The sequence below is a fragment of the Manis pentadactyla genome, chromosome 5 (assembly GCF_030020395.1).
Source record: "Manis pentadactyla isolate mManPen7 chromosome 5, mManPen7.hap1, whole genome shotgun sequence".
Lineage (NCBI taxonomy): Eukaryota > Metazoa > Chordata > Mammalia > Pholidota > Manidae > Manis > Manis pentadactyla.
In genome coordinates, this window is record NC_080023.1 from 1,352,741 (window position 1) to 1,365,513 (window position 12,773).

Genomic DNA, 12,773 nt, shown 5'->3' on the forward strand with positions numbered 1-12,773 from the left:
AGGTGGCCGGGGACGGTCCACACCTCCTCAAGCCACAGATCCCGGCCACTGGCGCCCCTGCTCTCTGCATTGCTGTGGCCCCAAGAGCCCGGCCTGCAGTGGGAAATAAAAGGTTCTATTCCTGGAGTAACCCTCTTTCCCAGAACTGGGACGCTGAGGGCCAGGCTGCTGCCGGGTCTTGGTATTGGCCTGAAACCCTCCCTGAGTCTCTGGTTCTCACTTGTTTATGCGGCACGGAAGCCCAGCGGCGGTGACGGTCTGCTCCCGGCTGGACCACACTTCCAGAGGGCGGGACCCCATGGGCCTTAGGCTGCTGCCCCAATATCGCCCCTTAGGGCCGGCACAGGGGACCCCCGAGGCCAGGCAGAGCGCCCCGGCCGTTTGCAATGGCCCCCACCACAGACACAGTGGGCACGCATCCCTGTCACCTGGCCTCACAGGTCACACTCCCACTCCCAGGAGCTGAAGAGACACATATTTAACAAGCCGTATGAAGCCTGGAAAGAGGCCGCTCTGCTTTTCTTAAGTGAGATGACCAACGGGCTGGTGTGTCCTCATCACGTACTGTCCACCTTTCTCATCAGGCTGGCCAGGAGCTTGCAGAGGAACGAGCTGAGGCAGGGTCACCTCCAGCACCTGGCCAGGGGACGGACACACTCCAGTGAAGCCATCACCTGGCCCACCCCCCACCCCACCCTGCGGATGCTGGCCTGGTTGGCTGCCCACTAGAGGGAGCGGCTGCCCAGAGACTCAGGGGGGTGCCTGCCTTTGGGGCAGGGGGAGGGGCTTCTGTGACGGGGCGTCCTTCCTGGGGTCAGCCACCCCAGGAAGGAACCAGGAACTTGTCGGGAGAGGGGCAGGGAAAAGCCCCCACCTCCTGCAGACGCCACAGCTAGGAGGCAGGCTGAGGCCCAGCTGTCCACCATCCCTCAAATCCAGAGCAAAGTCCTACTGAGATCTCCCACTGGGCTGCAGGGGCGCCCACAGAGTCCGGGGAAGCGGGGACATCAAGGCTCAGAGCAGGGCATCAATGGGGGAGCAGCCCATGCCCGGAGGGTGGGGACAGAAGCGGTCCTCAAGACCCCAACCCCCAGCAAGACGCTCTTGCCAGGGTGCCCACCTTGGAGGCTGAGGGATTTTTTTAAGCAAAAAAAAGGATCGTTTCTTTCTAAGTCCCTTTCAGAATCCTCCCCAGCCCCACCCCCCATGGCTCCCTGGTGATGACATCGCCCAGCCATGCCCGGCCAGCGGCTGCGGGGCAGGAGCCCAGCCTCCGGGCAAGGCGAGGCGTGAGGAGAATCTCGACCGTGCAAACGCCCGAGGCCGTGGGCCGGAAGCTGACCCACGTTTACCGCAGATTACGGAGGGAGGAGGGTACAGGATCTGCAAAGAGGCTGCCCACGTCCAAACGACCCTGGGCTGCTCAGGGCAGGTTTCTCAACGTCACCCAGCTTCGGGTCCCCACCAGTAAAATGGGCAGCCGCGGTGACTACCCTGCAGGGTCGAGAGCACTGCTGCAGACTCGTCCCGGGCTGTCACCGTCACCATCACTGTACTGCCGTTCCTTACCGCCTCCAGGCCCCTCTATCAGTTCGGAAGAACCCAGCGGGGAGATGCATGTTCTCAAGGGAGGCAACACTGGAGGGCGCTCCCAGAGCCAGGCGGCGGTCTGAACCCCGCCTCCCCCTTCACCAGCCCTGGGACCTTGGGCGACTCAGCCTCCCGTCCCAACTCCGTGTGTCCTTGTCTGTGATTGGGGGGATTAATCCCCACCCACAGGGACTTGTGGCCTTGGAGATGGAGCCTGCCCAACCTCTCTACCATGTCCATAGCTACTGATGCTCCGTAAACGGCACTCGCTGATTTTTATTAGACAAATCAATCACTCCCTTGAGCTCTGGTCAGCAACCCGGATGGGGTGTGGGGTTCCTGAGGTCGCCAGCACACACCCAGGATATATTTAGCTCTCTGCTGGAGCCCTGCCTGCTGCAGGCATTCCAGCCGAGGACGCGCCATTTCAGACCAGCTCCTCATTCCTCCTCGGCGACTGTGCAATTTGCTCCAGAGGAGAGCTCCTTCTCGCTTGTAACTATAGACTGAATTATCACAAGAGCTCACACACACACATACCACACACGTTAAATTCCTATGCTTGTAACATGTTGACGCCATTCACAGCCCTAGTGCCACAGTGAAAGTGTATTCCCAAAATAGAGAATACCATCCCTGGAGCAAGAGCTGGCTGGGTGCCCGCGAGCAGACAGCTGCTCTCAAATCAAACCTCCTGGAGCAAAATCCTGTCTCTTGCAAATCCTTAACATGAATCAGCAAGAAAAAATAAAATAGCAAAGCGTCAGGAAAAAAGGAAAGGTTGCCCACAACCCTGTTGGCATTTTGATCTATTTCTTCTAGTGTGTTTTCTCTGTATGTTTTGTAGAGATGAAACCATGTATAAAATGTTGTATCTTGTATGCTTCATTTATCATCAATACTGATACCGGTATTTTATAATTCCTTCAAAATTATTTTGACAACTGCATAATATCCCATCCTTTATTAGCAGTTCTTGAAGTGTGGTCTAGGGAATCCTGAGGATACCCAAGACCCTGATCTGTAGGGTCAAAAGAATTTTTATAATAAGGTTAAGATGTTATTTTCCTTTTCATTTCTGTTTTTATTTATATTTTCTCCCGAGTATAAAATGGAGCTTTTCAGAAGCTCCATGATGCATGACATCACCACTGAGTGAACATAGACCAGACCTGAGGTCCAGCTGTCCACTATTAAGTCACACAGTAATGAGATTTGCAAAACTGTAAAGCAGTGCCACTCTGTTCACTAGAAAATACTGTGTTCATATACAAAGAGCTACTATTCAATGAATTAACAAATGTTTTAGAATTTTAACCATTGTAATTTCTAACACAGTAATTATCAATAAATATAATCCACTTGGACATAAGCTCTTTGGTGTCCTCAATAATTTCGAGTTGAAGGGGTCCTGCACCCTAAAAGTTTGAGAACCATGGCTATGCACAGATGGTAACTTACTCCCCCAGCGTTCTGCGGCTGGTCCTCTTTGCTGCAGTGTGCAAGCCCTTCAATGAGAGACTGTAGGCACAAACCCACATCTCTGTTTTAGAGCCTTTCTTCAGAAAAGACTCCCAGAAGCAGCATCTCTATCAAAGGGCATGAGTGTATTTAACGCTCAATGCACTTGCCTAATTGTCCCCTAAAGATGGTACAAACTGATGCTCCAGTCAGCAATCTGTGACACTATTTGGCTCACAGAATTTGGGATGTTTAAATTTAGCGAAGAGTAACATTTTTTATCCTATTAGAAGTCATCCTCTCAAACCCTTGGCTATTCTAGAGACCCTTACGAGGAGGGAAGTGGTGTCAGTCCCAGAAGCAGAATGCTCCGGAAGCTGCCTGGGGTGGGCTGAATGGTTCCTTCCCACCTCCCCCCAGATGTTCACATCCAGTCCCCAGGACCAGTGAATGAGGCCTTATGTGGTTTAAAAAAAAATGGGGTTTGGTCTTTGCAGATGTGATGAAGGTAAGGATCTTGAGGTGAGGGTTATCCTGGTTTATGCAGACGGGCCCTACCTGCAGCCACAGGTAGTCCCTATGGGCGGGAGGCTTGACACACGCAGACGGCGGTGTGAAGGCGGGGCACAGGGGGTTTGGAGGTGCTGCTCTTGAAGACTGAGCAACGTGGCCACAAGCAAAGGAGTGCTGGCTGCGCCGGAGCTGGGAGAGGCAAGGAGCCCTTCTCCGCGGGCTCCGGGGAAGGAGGCCTGCCGACACCTGGACTTCAGCCCAGTGACAGTGGCCTCGGATTGCTGGCCTCCGGAATGGTGAGAGGACACGCTCCTGTTGTTTGAAGCCCCACAATGTGTGGTACTTGTCAGCGGCCACCTCCTTTTGGGGGTGCGCAGGCCCACCTAGTCAGAAGCGGGGTGGCCACGTGGTATGTGCCCTGGCAGGGTGTCCAGAGCCGGGGACATGGCCCACTGCCCAGGACAGGGGAGGCTGAGTGAGCCGCACTGCCCTGCAGGAGATCTGCTTCAAACGCTGGCCCCGCTCAGCTCCTCCTCCCCCACAGCCACCCTCACTCGCTCATCCACAGCCTGCAGGAGCAGGAGGCCCAGGCACACGGCGCCCCCCAAACCACACAGCAACACAGCCCTGCAGTTCTGGAGCCATCTTCAATCCGCAGATCCGGAGGCTTAAAGCAAAAGAAATGTGCACTCTTACAGGTCTGGGTCAGAGTGAGAACGGGTCTGCAGGGTGGCTGCCTCTGGAGGCTCCAAGGGAAAAGCCATGCCTGGCCTTTCCAGCTTCTAGAGACGCCTGTGCCCTTGGCCCGTGGCCCCTCTTCCATCTCCAAGGCTGGCAGGGTGGCAGCGTCCCTCCACTCGCCTCTGCTTCCATCGTCTCACCAGCTTCTCTTCTCTGATCCTCACGCCGCCTTCGTATGAGGACCCCTGTGATCACAAGGCATCCACTAGGGTAGCCTCCCCATTGCAAGATGTCTACTGAATTCCGTCTGTAGCCCCTCTTGCCATAAGGAGCCCTACCCACAGCTTCCGGGGATAAGCACAGGGACATCTTCACCCCTACCCCCGTCTGAGGTGAGGCAGTTCAGAGAGGGGCAGTGCCTGGGCCTGGGTCACATGGCTGCCAGGAGCCGACCAAGTCCTCGGCTGGAAACCCCTGTTCCATCTGCTGCCCACCAGCTCTGAGGAGGGAGGGCTGGGAAATCCCTGAAGGAGTGGAGGGAAGGGTCATAGTTCCAGAGCCCCGGTGGGAGCTGGGAAGACGGAGGAGGAGGAGGACCCCCAGAATTCGGGGAAGAGGTGGGGCGGGTGCAGGAAAGCATCAGGGAAATGCAGGCAAGGGGCCTTGCAGACTTCTAGCAAGGACAGCATCTAAGGACTGCTCTTCCTGGCGTGCAGTGGGCCTGAGCCCCAGAGGCCCACAGGGGCTGCCCACCACCTAGACACCCCCGACCCTCCCTCCTCCCCAGCCCACCCTCCTTTCTCTCTCACTTGTGCTTCCTGGGACCTCCTCCCAGGCAGGTCCCCTGTACCCAAGTCCTTGTCCCTCGGGGGCCTAGACAGACAGCTGCCAGGCAAAGGGCCGGGCTCACCCCGAAGCACCTGAAACCCTGCTGCCAAACTGAAGTGGGGGCCTTGCGACTCTTCCTCTCTGGAACTTCATGCCCAGCTGCAGTGCCAACTGGGACCTTGGAGACATCATTTTCTAGTAAGATCCTGGGGCTGCTGGGGTCCCAGGAGAAGCAGAGGGTTAGAGAGAGGTGGGGCTGTGAGTCCTCCACCCAGAGGGATGACCATCGGAGGAGGCAGCAGAGCGTGAAGTAGGGGCTGCGCGCCGTCCAGCATTCATCCCCCACCGGACAGACATTCATGGAACAGCTGTCATAAGACACCTGTGTGGGCCTCTCAGGGAGCAAGCCTGGGCCTGGCCCTGCCCTGAGGACAGACCCCCAGCAGGGGCAGGAGCCCAGTGTGCTGTTCAAGCAGTGACACTGCGGGCTGGATGCGCATCGCTGGACGATCTCCCCGCTCCCCCGTCCTATGCATGAAGAAGCCGTAGCTCTAGGTGTACAGCGAGTGCCACGTGCAGGAGGCAGGACCGTAGCACGGAGCGAGGCTGGCCCAGCACCGCGCAGCTGCCAGCAAGCTCTGAGCCAGGTCTGACAACCAGAACACCACACCCCGAGAGGATGTTATTACAGCCTGCGCTGGCAGCTCTCTGGGGACTGGGCTGCTCCTGCAACAGGCCCTGGGCGGGAGGTGTAAACAGGACTGGGGCAGGCTGGCAGGGGAGGGGGCAGAAGCAGGAATAGCGGGAGCTGTTCTGTAAGCCCCTGATGGGGTAAGCGGACATCACAGTGGACCCTGCAAGGGCAAGTTCAGGTGTGACCCAGCTTCTGAGAGTGACAGCTGGGAGGAAGACCCGTCCACTTGCTTCCTGGTACCACTGTACCCCAGGCCCTTGACATAGCCCACGAGCAATCCTGAAAATGGGTGCTACTATCTCCACTGTACAGGTGGGGAAGCTGAGGCAAAGGGCAATTAAGCAACCTGATTGCAGGGACACAACTAGCTGGGACTGGAGCCCAGGTGTGCTTATGCCCAAAGCCACCGGCTATATTTTCCAAGGCTTCAAGACTGCTTCCCTGGTTGCTGAGATGCCTCTGCCAAGGCAAAATGAAATCCCCAAGTACATCATTTTGCAATAGAGAGCCTGCTGAGTATATCCTTGGCTCACCAGCAAGCCTGATGTGGGCAGGAGAAGCCCAAGACCAGCCCGTGCCCAGCAGGACTTGCTGTTGGCTGAATCAAGGAAAAGCAAGTGTCACAGAATTCAAAGCACACCTTCCACCTGCCCCACTTGTTCCCGCTGACACAGAGGCCGTAGCAGCCCTCCTGGCACCGGCTCCATGCAGACAAACAGACACCCCTTCCCCAGCAGGCCACAGAGAAGCCCCCGTGCATCACAGAGCCTCAGTGCAGAGAGCAAAGCACCGAGAGACTGTCAGAGGAGCTCTGCACGGTAGAGCAAGGCGCCGGGAGCCATGCTGCCCGATATGATGGCTCAGCCTCAGACCCAGGCGACCTCTCTGGGGACAGTGTAGGAAACCGTGTTGTTGGAAGGAAGCAGGTCACACCCCCGAAGATGGCAGTGGCCTGTTTTTACAGATGGGTACACTGAGGCAAGAGAGAAGAGACGGCTCGCCCGAGGTCCAGGTGGGGTGCTGAGAGTCCAGGGAGCTCAGACACCCCGGATGGGGCTGGCTGGTTGCTGGAGGGCGGGGCTGGGCACTGCAGGAGGGGCCTGCGGTGGCTGTGCTCGCTGATTCCAGCAGGACAGACAGTGCGGGGAGGGTCCCAGGACCAGGCAGAGCAGAGAGCAGCATTCAGGTCAAGGCTACAGGGAGCCTCATGGACCTGAAATGGTGGCGCTGTCATTGTCCAAGCTGACTGGGGGTGGGGGGATCCCTGGGGCCATGCCATCACCCCAGCAGGACACCCCACAGGAGGCAGAGGAAAGAGCCTGCACTCTGGGGGCAGAAATGGGCCTTCCTGTGCAGCAGGCAGCACGCCTAGGAGGTGGGATGGTGTTTCCCGGCCCAGGTGACGGGCTATGCACATACCCCACTATGAGGCACTGTCACAATATGTCAAATGCGTCAAATGCCCAAATGCGTCAGGCTTCATCCATCCCAAACACTCAGCCACATGTTATGGGGCAGTAAGTTGCCCGCCGAAGCCAACTAATGCCTGCAGTGGAGGGGGACAGCAGACAGAGCCCACCCAGTCAGCACATAGAGCATCTGGGCACATGGAGGTTCAAACCCAGCTCGGCCATTTATGAACGCTGAGACTCATGCAGTGGCCGGGCCCTCGGCACCTGTGTCCCCATCTATAAGGGGGGACACCCCAGCAGCCCTGAGAAGTGCCGTGCGGATCTCAGGAGCATCTGGCTGGGCACAGTGCCCATGGGAGCACGCATCACCACGGCTGCCGTGACACTGAAGGAGGGTGCTGCCCGACACCCTAGGGACCTCGGCAATGGAAACATCCCCGAGTAAACAGAGCCGCCCCACTCAGGTTGCCTGTGCACCTGGAGCCCCGAGGCCCACTGTGCCGCTGCCGCCGCCGGCACCCTCCTGCTAGGCCCTCCGTGCCGGCAAGCCCATGTGGTCATCACTAGGGAACAGGAACCGCCATCTGAACACCGCCCGTGTTTTCCTATCACAACTATTTAACTAACTGCTTTTCCAAGCCCCTCCCACGTGCCAGGCATGTGCTCCCTCAGTCCCTAGCAAGACCCTGGGGGAGGCGGCAACAAGCACAGAGGTCTGAGGAGAGGTGACACTAGCGGGTGGCAGAGCTGGGATTTGAGCCTGAGACCCAAGTTCAAAGGCGGTCTTACCACATCCTGCCGAGGCCAGGACAGAGGTGGGGTGCAGGGAAGCCGTGTCTGTGGGGACCATGCCACCCAGGCTGTGGGGTCAGGCTGCTGTCGGCCACTGCGGCTGGCCTGGCTGAGGACCAGGGGCAGGACAGACCCCTCCCCAGCCCGGATCCCTTCCCGCCCTCTCCTCTCATCACCAGGACGTGCCCATTTCCTGGCTCCAGCTCCCAGCTCTCCCAGGCCCCAGAGGACGCTGTGGATGCTCAGGGTGTCAGCCAAGCGACTTCTCCCTGTGAGGGTCACATTCCCTTTCTGGGACAGTAAGGCCAGACTTTCCAAGAGTTCACCCAAGTCAGGACTTGATCCTAGAATATATGCCATGTACCCCCAGACTGGCTCATCAGTACAGACCATGAAGAATCAGAGGGTCTCAGGGGGCAGTCAGGAGGTAACCTTGAACGTGAGGGACAAAGAGCTCTGAGCTCATGGATGCGTGCCCTGAGCCAGAGAGGACCAGTGGGCCACGGCCGTCCTCCTCAGATGCCATTTCAGATGAATTTCTGGGTCAGGACAACCTGTCTTCTGCTGACCCTAATTCAGATGGAGTCATGCAGGGAAACCTGGCCCCAGTGCCTCTGCCTGTGTGAACCTCCAAAGTGCTGCCTGCTGGGGGGCCTTTGCTCCAAGCCAAAGGACAGTGGCCTGTGCGGAATGGAATCGTCTGTACCTCTCACTGAGTCACAGACGACCTCGTCAGAGCATGCCCTCCTTAGACAGGGGAGGTCTTTCTCCTCTTCACTGGAGTTTACACGGCGTTAGAAAAGCATGTACAGTGGAGAAAACCTGGAAAAGCCACAGAAAGTATAAAGATGCAGATGGGAACCTGGCTTCTCCTTTCTACAGGAGAGGAGGGCCACTGCTGACGTTGCCACATGTTTTCTTATAGGTCTTTCTCCTTCCTTTTTTTCGCAGAGTTGAGATCACATATGATACAGGATTTTTGCCTTCAGCTGTTTCTAAATTGAACTTGTTTTCTTAAGCATTTTCTCCTAACAGCAAAATCTCACGTGCTCTTAACTCAAGTGCAGCCCCCCCACTAGGTGGAAGGGGTTTCAGGGAGACCTGGGGCTTTGCTTGTTCTTGTGCACTGCTGAATCCAGGGCCCGGAGCAGCGCACAGCGCACGGAAGGCATTTGTGAACATTTGTTGACTGAATATATGACGGCAGGGCTGACCAATGTCACACCACACTGCTCTGAATTTAGGGGCTTCTAACTCACTGCTGTTCTTCATAACGCTCAGGTGAGCATATCTGTGGCTACGTCAGGGACCACACTTGGGTCAGGTGAAGTATGCACCTCACTGTTCCAAACTCTGCCAAGCAGAACAGGGGGCCGGAGCTCAGGTCTTGGTGCTGCCACACACTCTGTTTGACCCTGGACAGTTGTTTCTCCTTCTTCAGGCCTTGGTTTCCCCTCTGTGTGATGGGTGAGTTTGCACGGAGCATCCTCAGGTCCCTCACAGCTCCGTGAACCTAACCCGCAGCCACGGGAACCGAGGACAGTGGAGCCGGGCCCCAGGCTCCCCACCCGGCAGTGCAGCCCTGTGAAGGAATGAACTGTGTCCCCCAGTTCATATCCTGAAGTCTTAGCCCCCAGCACTCAGAATGTGGCTGTCTTTGGAGATGGAGTACTTACAGAAGGAGTCAAAATAAAATGAGGCCACTAGGGCGGGCCCAGATCCAATCTGACTGCTGTTCTTATGAGAAGGGGAGACTGGACACATGCACACAGAGGGACAACCACGTGAGGACACAGGGGGGAGACCATCTGCAAGACAAGGAGGTCTCAAGAGAGGCCAGCCTGCCTGCACTTTGATGTCGGACTTCCAGCCTGCAGAAGCACAGGAAGGTGAATGTCTGTTGTTTAAGCCACCCTGTCCCTGGCAGACTAATACAACCCCTGACCTCGGGGCTGGAGGATTCCAACAGCCACCCAGGGAGGACATCTAGGCTCAGAGAGGGTATGTCCTGCTCAAGGACCCAGTGCCTGTCAGTGGCAGAGCTGGCACTGGAGCCCCTGCCAGCTAAGGCACATTCCTCCACCCCACTGCTGTGGCCACATAGGCTGTGAAGCCACCACCATGCTGACATCATCCACTGGGCCCCACTGCACATGGGCTGGCACTGAGCATGGAGCTAAGGCACGCCCTCCATGCAGTGGGTAAACTGAGGCATGGGAACCCCACTGCTGGTGTGCTGGATTCGGATCCAACCCTGTGTGACACAGAAAGCCACTTCCTACAATTTCCCTGGCCACCCAAAGTCAATAAGTGATGAAACAAGCCATCAGCTGCCCCTGTGCCATCTCAAAGGCATCTGTGCTGCCATACTGGAAGAAACAGTGCCTGCAGCCCATGGCACCAAAGCGAGGTGGGCCTCTCACCTGGGGGCATCATCCAGGCTGCCTTGGGCTTTGGCCATCAGGCCCACGTGAGCAGCTAGAGATGGGACCCAGTGATGCCCAGCTACGCCTGTGGTGCTGAGCTTCAGCCTGATGCCAACCTTCTGTGTGGAGGGCTGTCAGGTGACCTGCCCTTGCTGACAATGGAAGCCCGACCTGTCACATGCACACAGTGATCCGACATTACGGCCAAAGGCAGGCATAAGGAACCACTGCTCCCCCCACCACAGGTGTGGGTGAAATAATGGGTTGGGGACAGGTCTGGGGCATGAGCCGCAGGTGGACAAGAGACCATGTCCACTGCCAGTTCCAAAGGGCTGGAGTACTTCAGGAAGACCAAGGTAAGCCTGACCATCTAGCAAGACCATCACAGGCTACTGAGGACTTACTACACATGTGACTTCTCACTTGACTCCCATCCTCTCCAGGCAATACTGCTTCTACACATCAGGAGGCCAAGCCCAGGAAGGTGCCAGGATTTACCCCAAGCCACCACTGTCCACTACCAGGCAGACACTACGGGTCAAACCTCAGTCCCCTTGCTCTTTTGAACCATGATCCCCCACTCTCCCTGGGGCCCACATACCTCTTTTCGCAAGACAACCAGATACAGGGAGGGGAGAAAATGCCAGCCCTCCAGCCAGGACCCTCCCTGGTTATAGGAGACACCAGGGGTATCAATTACGGTCACAGAAAGCCTAAAATTACCCTGTACACACCCTGCCATCATCCCCACCTGCCCTCAGAGAAATGTCTCTGGAGGTTCTGCCAAGCGTCAGGGTGCCCTGCTCTCCAGCCACCCCCAGATAACAGGTTGGCCATTTCAAAAATCTTCCAGAGAATCCTGCCTCCCACTGCCTGCCATTTGCTCTCAGCCACCCTCCCAACGCCCACTGCCAGCGTGGTCCCTCCTTCCCTGGCTGGGCAGTGGAGGGGACTGACTCCCCGGAAGCTTAGCTCTCCCTCAAGCCCAGGGCACACAGCTGAGCACCCCTGGGAAGCAGCTGTCCCCAACTGGTCTCTGCACCGTGGCCACAGGCCACACTGCGGTCTGTGGCCAGACAGGCTCAGGGGAAAGAGCACAGAAGTCAGGTTCGAATCCCTGCCCAGCTGCGTGAGTCTAGCAAGTGATCCGAGCCTGGTGAGCCTCGGTTGCACCCTGAAAAATGGGGGGAGGCCGCTCGCTGCCAGGGAATGTACTGGACGGGCCCTCCGCCCTGTGCCGGCAGCCAGAACACTCTCGAAATGGGGCTTCTTAGGTTATGCTCCAGATTCTCGTCCCCTGGGTCTCAGTTTCCCCGGGCGCACTAGGCGCGGCTGGCTTGTGGCGCTGTGGGATTTTCCAGCGCCACCCAGAGGTTGTCAGATCCGGTGGGTGCGGCAGGAGAGGCAGCGGTGGGGATGCGCAGGGCTGAGGGGCCGCGGAGGATGCGCGGAGACACGGGTGGGTAGCACACACTTGCGGGCTCCGCGCCCCCAAACCTGCCGCGGGCGAGCACTGGACGCCTGGGCTGGCCTGACGCGCCCGACTCAGGTGCTGCGGGAGCCGCGGGAGGGCAACGCCCCCTGCAGCAGAGCCCCAGTGTCATCACACCTCTCCGTGGCTCGGCCTGCCGCGGCCGCGCGCCCCTCGCCCGGACTCCTCGCCTAGGGCAGCCTGAGGAGACCCCAGACCCCACCCAGACGCAATGGAGTGGCGCCTTCCAGACGGCCCAGCGCAGCCTCCCCCAGCCCGTGCTGCAGAGCTGCACGCGCCCCAGCGCTGGGCCGGGAGGCCGCGCGCCGGGCCCTCGGGACGCCAAGACCCTGGAGCAGAAGTTGGGTGGAGCCGCTGGGCGATTTTCCCCTGTGCTGCAGGTGCAGCCCCAGAGAGCCCCCCAGCCCTTGTGCGCCGCCAACCCGCCCCGTCCCCACACTCACCTGCACTCATCGCAGCGGCAGCGCGACGGCGGCATCCGACGCCACGGCAGCCCACCGACGCCGACTGCAGGTGCCGCGCCCGCCGCCAGCGGGTCCGCGGCCCCGCGCTCCGCCGGCGCCCGCCCGCAGCGCAGCAGCCCAGCAGCTCACGGCCAAACCCCGCCCCGCCGCCCCGCCCCGCCCCCGAGGCCCGCCCCGCCCCCCTTCGCGCGGCGGGCGGGGCGCACCCTGGGTAGTGTAGGCACTGCGCCCCCGCCGCTCGGCCTTCGTGCCCCAGCCGCCTCACGGAAGGACTACAAGTCCCAGCAGGCTGCGCGGTCTGCGCACGCGCACGCGGGGGGACACCGCTGCGGCCTTTCGCCGCTGCTCCAGGGTCTCTGCTGAGCTGTCATCGCTGCCTGGCTGCCGGTGATCAAGGGAAAAGCGAACTTGGTGCAGCTC

At 58.6% G+C, this 12,773-nt stretch overlaps 1 protein-coding gene across 1 annotated transcript in view; it reads right to left on the minus strand.

Annotated features, from left to right (window-relative positions):
* ABLIM2 (actin binding LIM protein family member 2) overlaps positions 1-12,481 on the minus strand; it is a 143,240-nt gene extending 130,759 nt beyond the window's left edge. Inside the window, exon 1 of the transcript XR_008997633.1 lies at positions 12,333-12,481. The gene's annotated coding sequence lies outside the window, so the exon portion shown is untranslated. The remainder of the gene's footprint in view (positions 1-12,332) is intronic.
* Between the last annotated feature and the right edge of the window lie 292 nt (positions 12,482-12,773).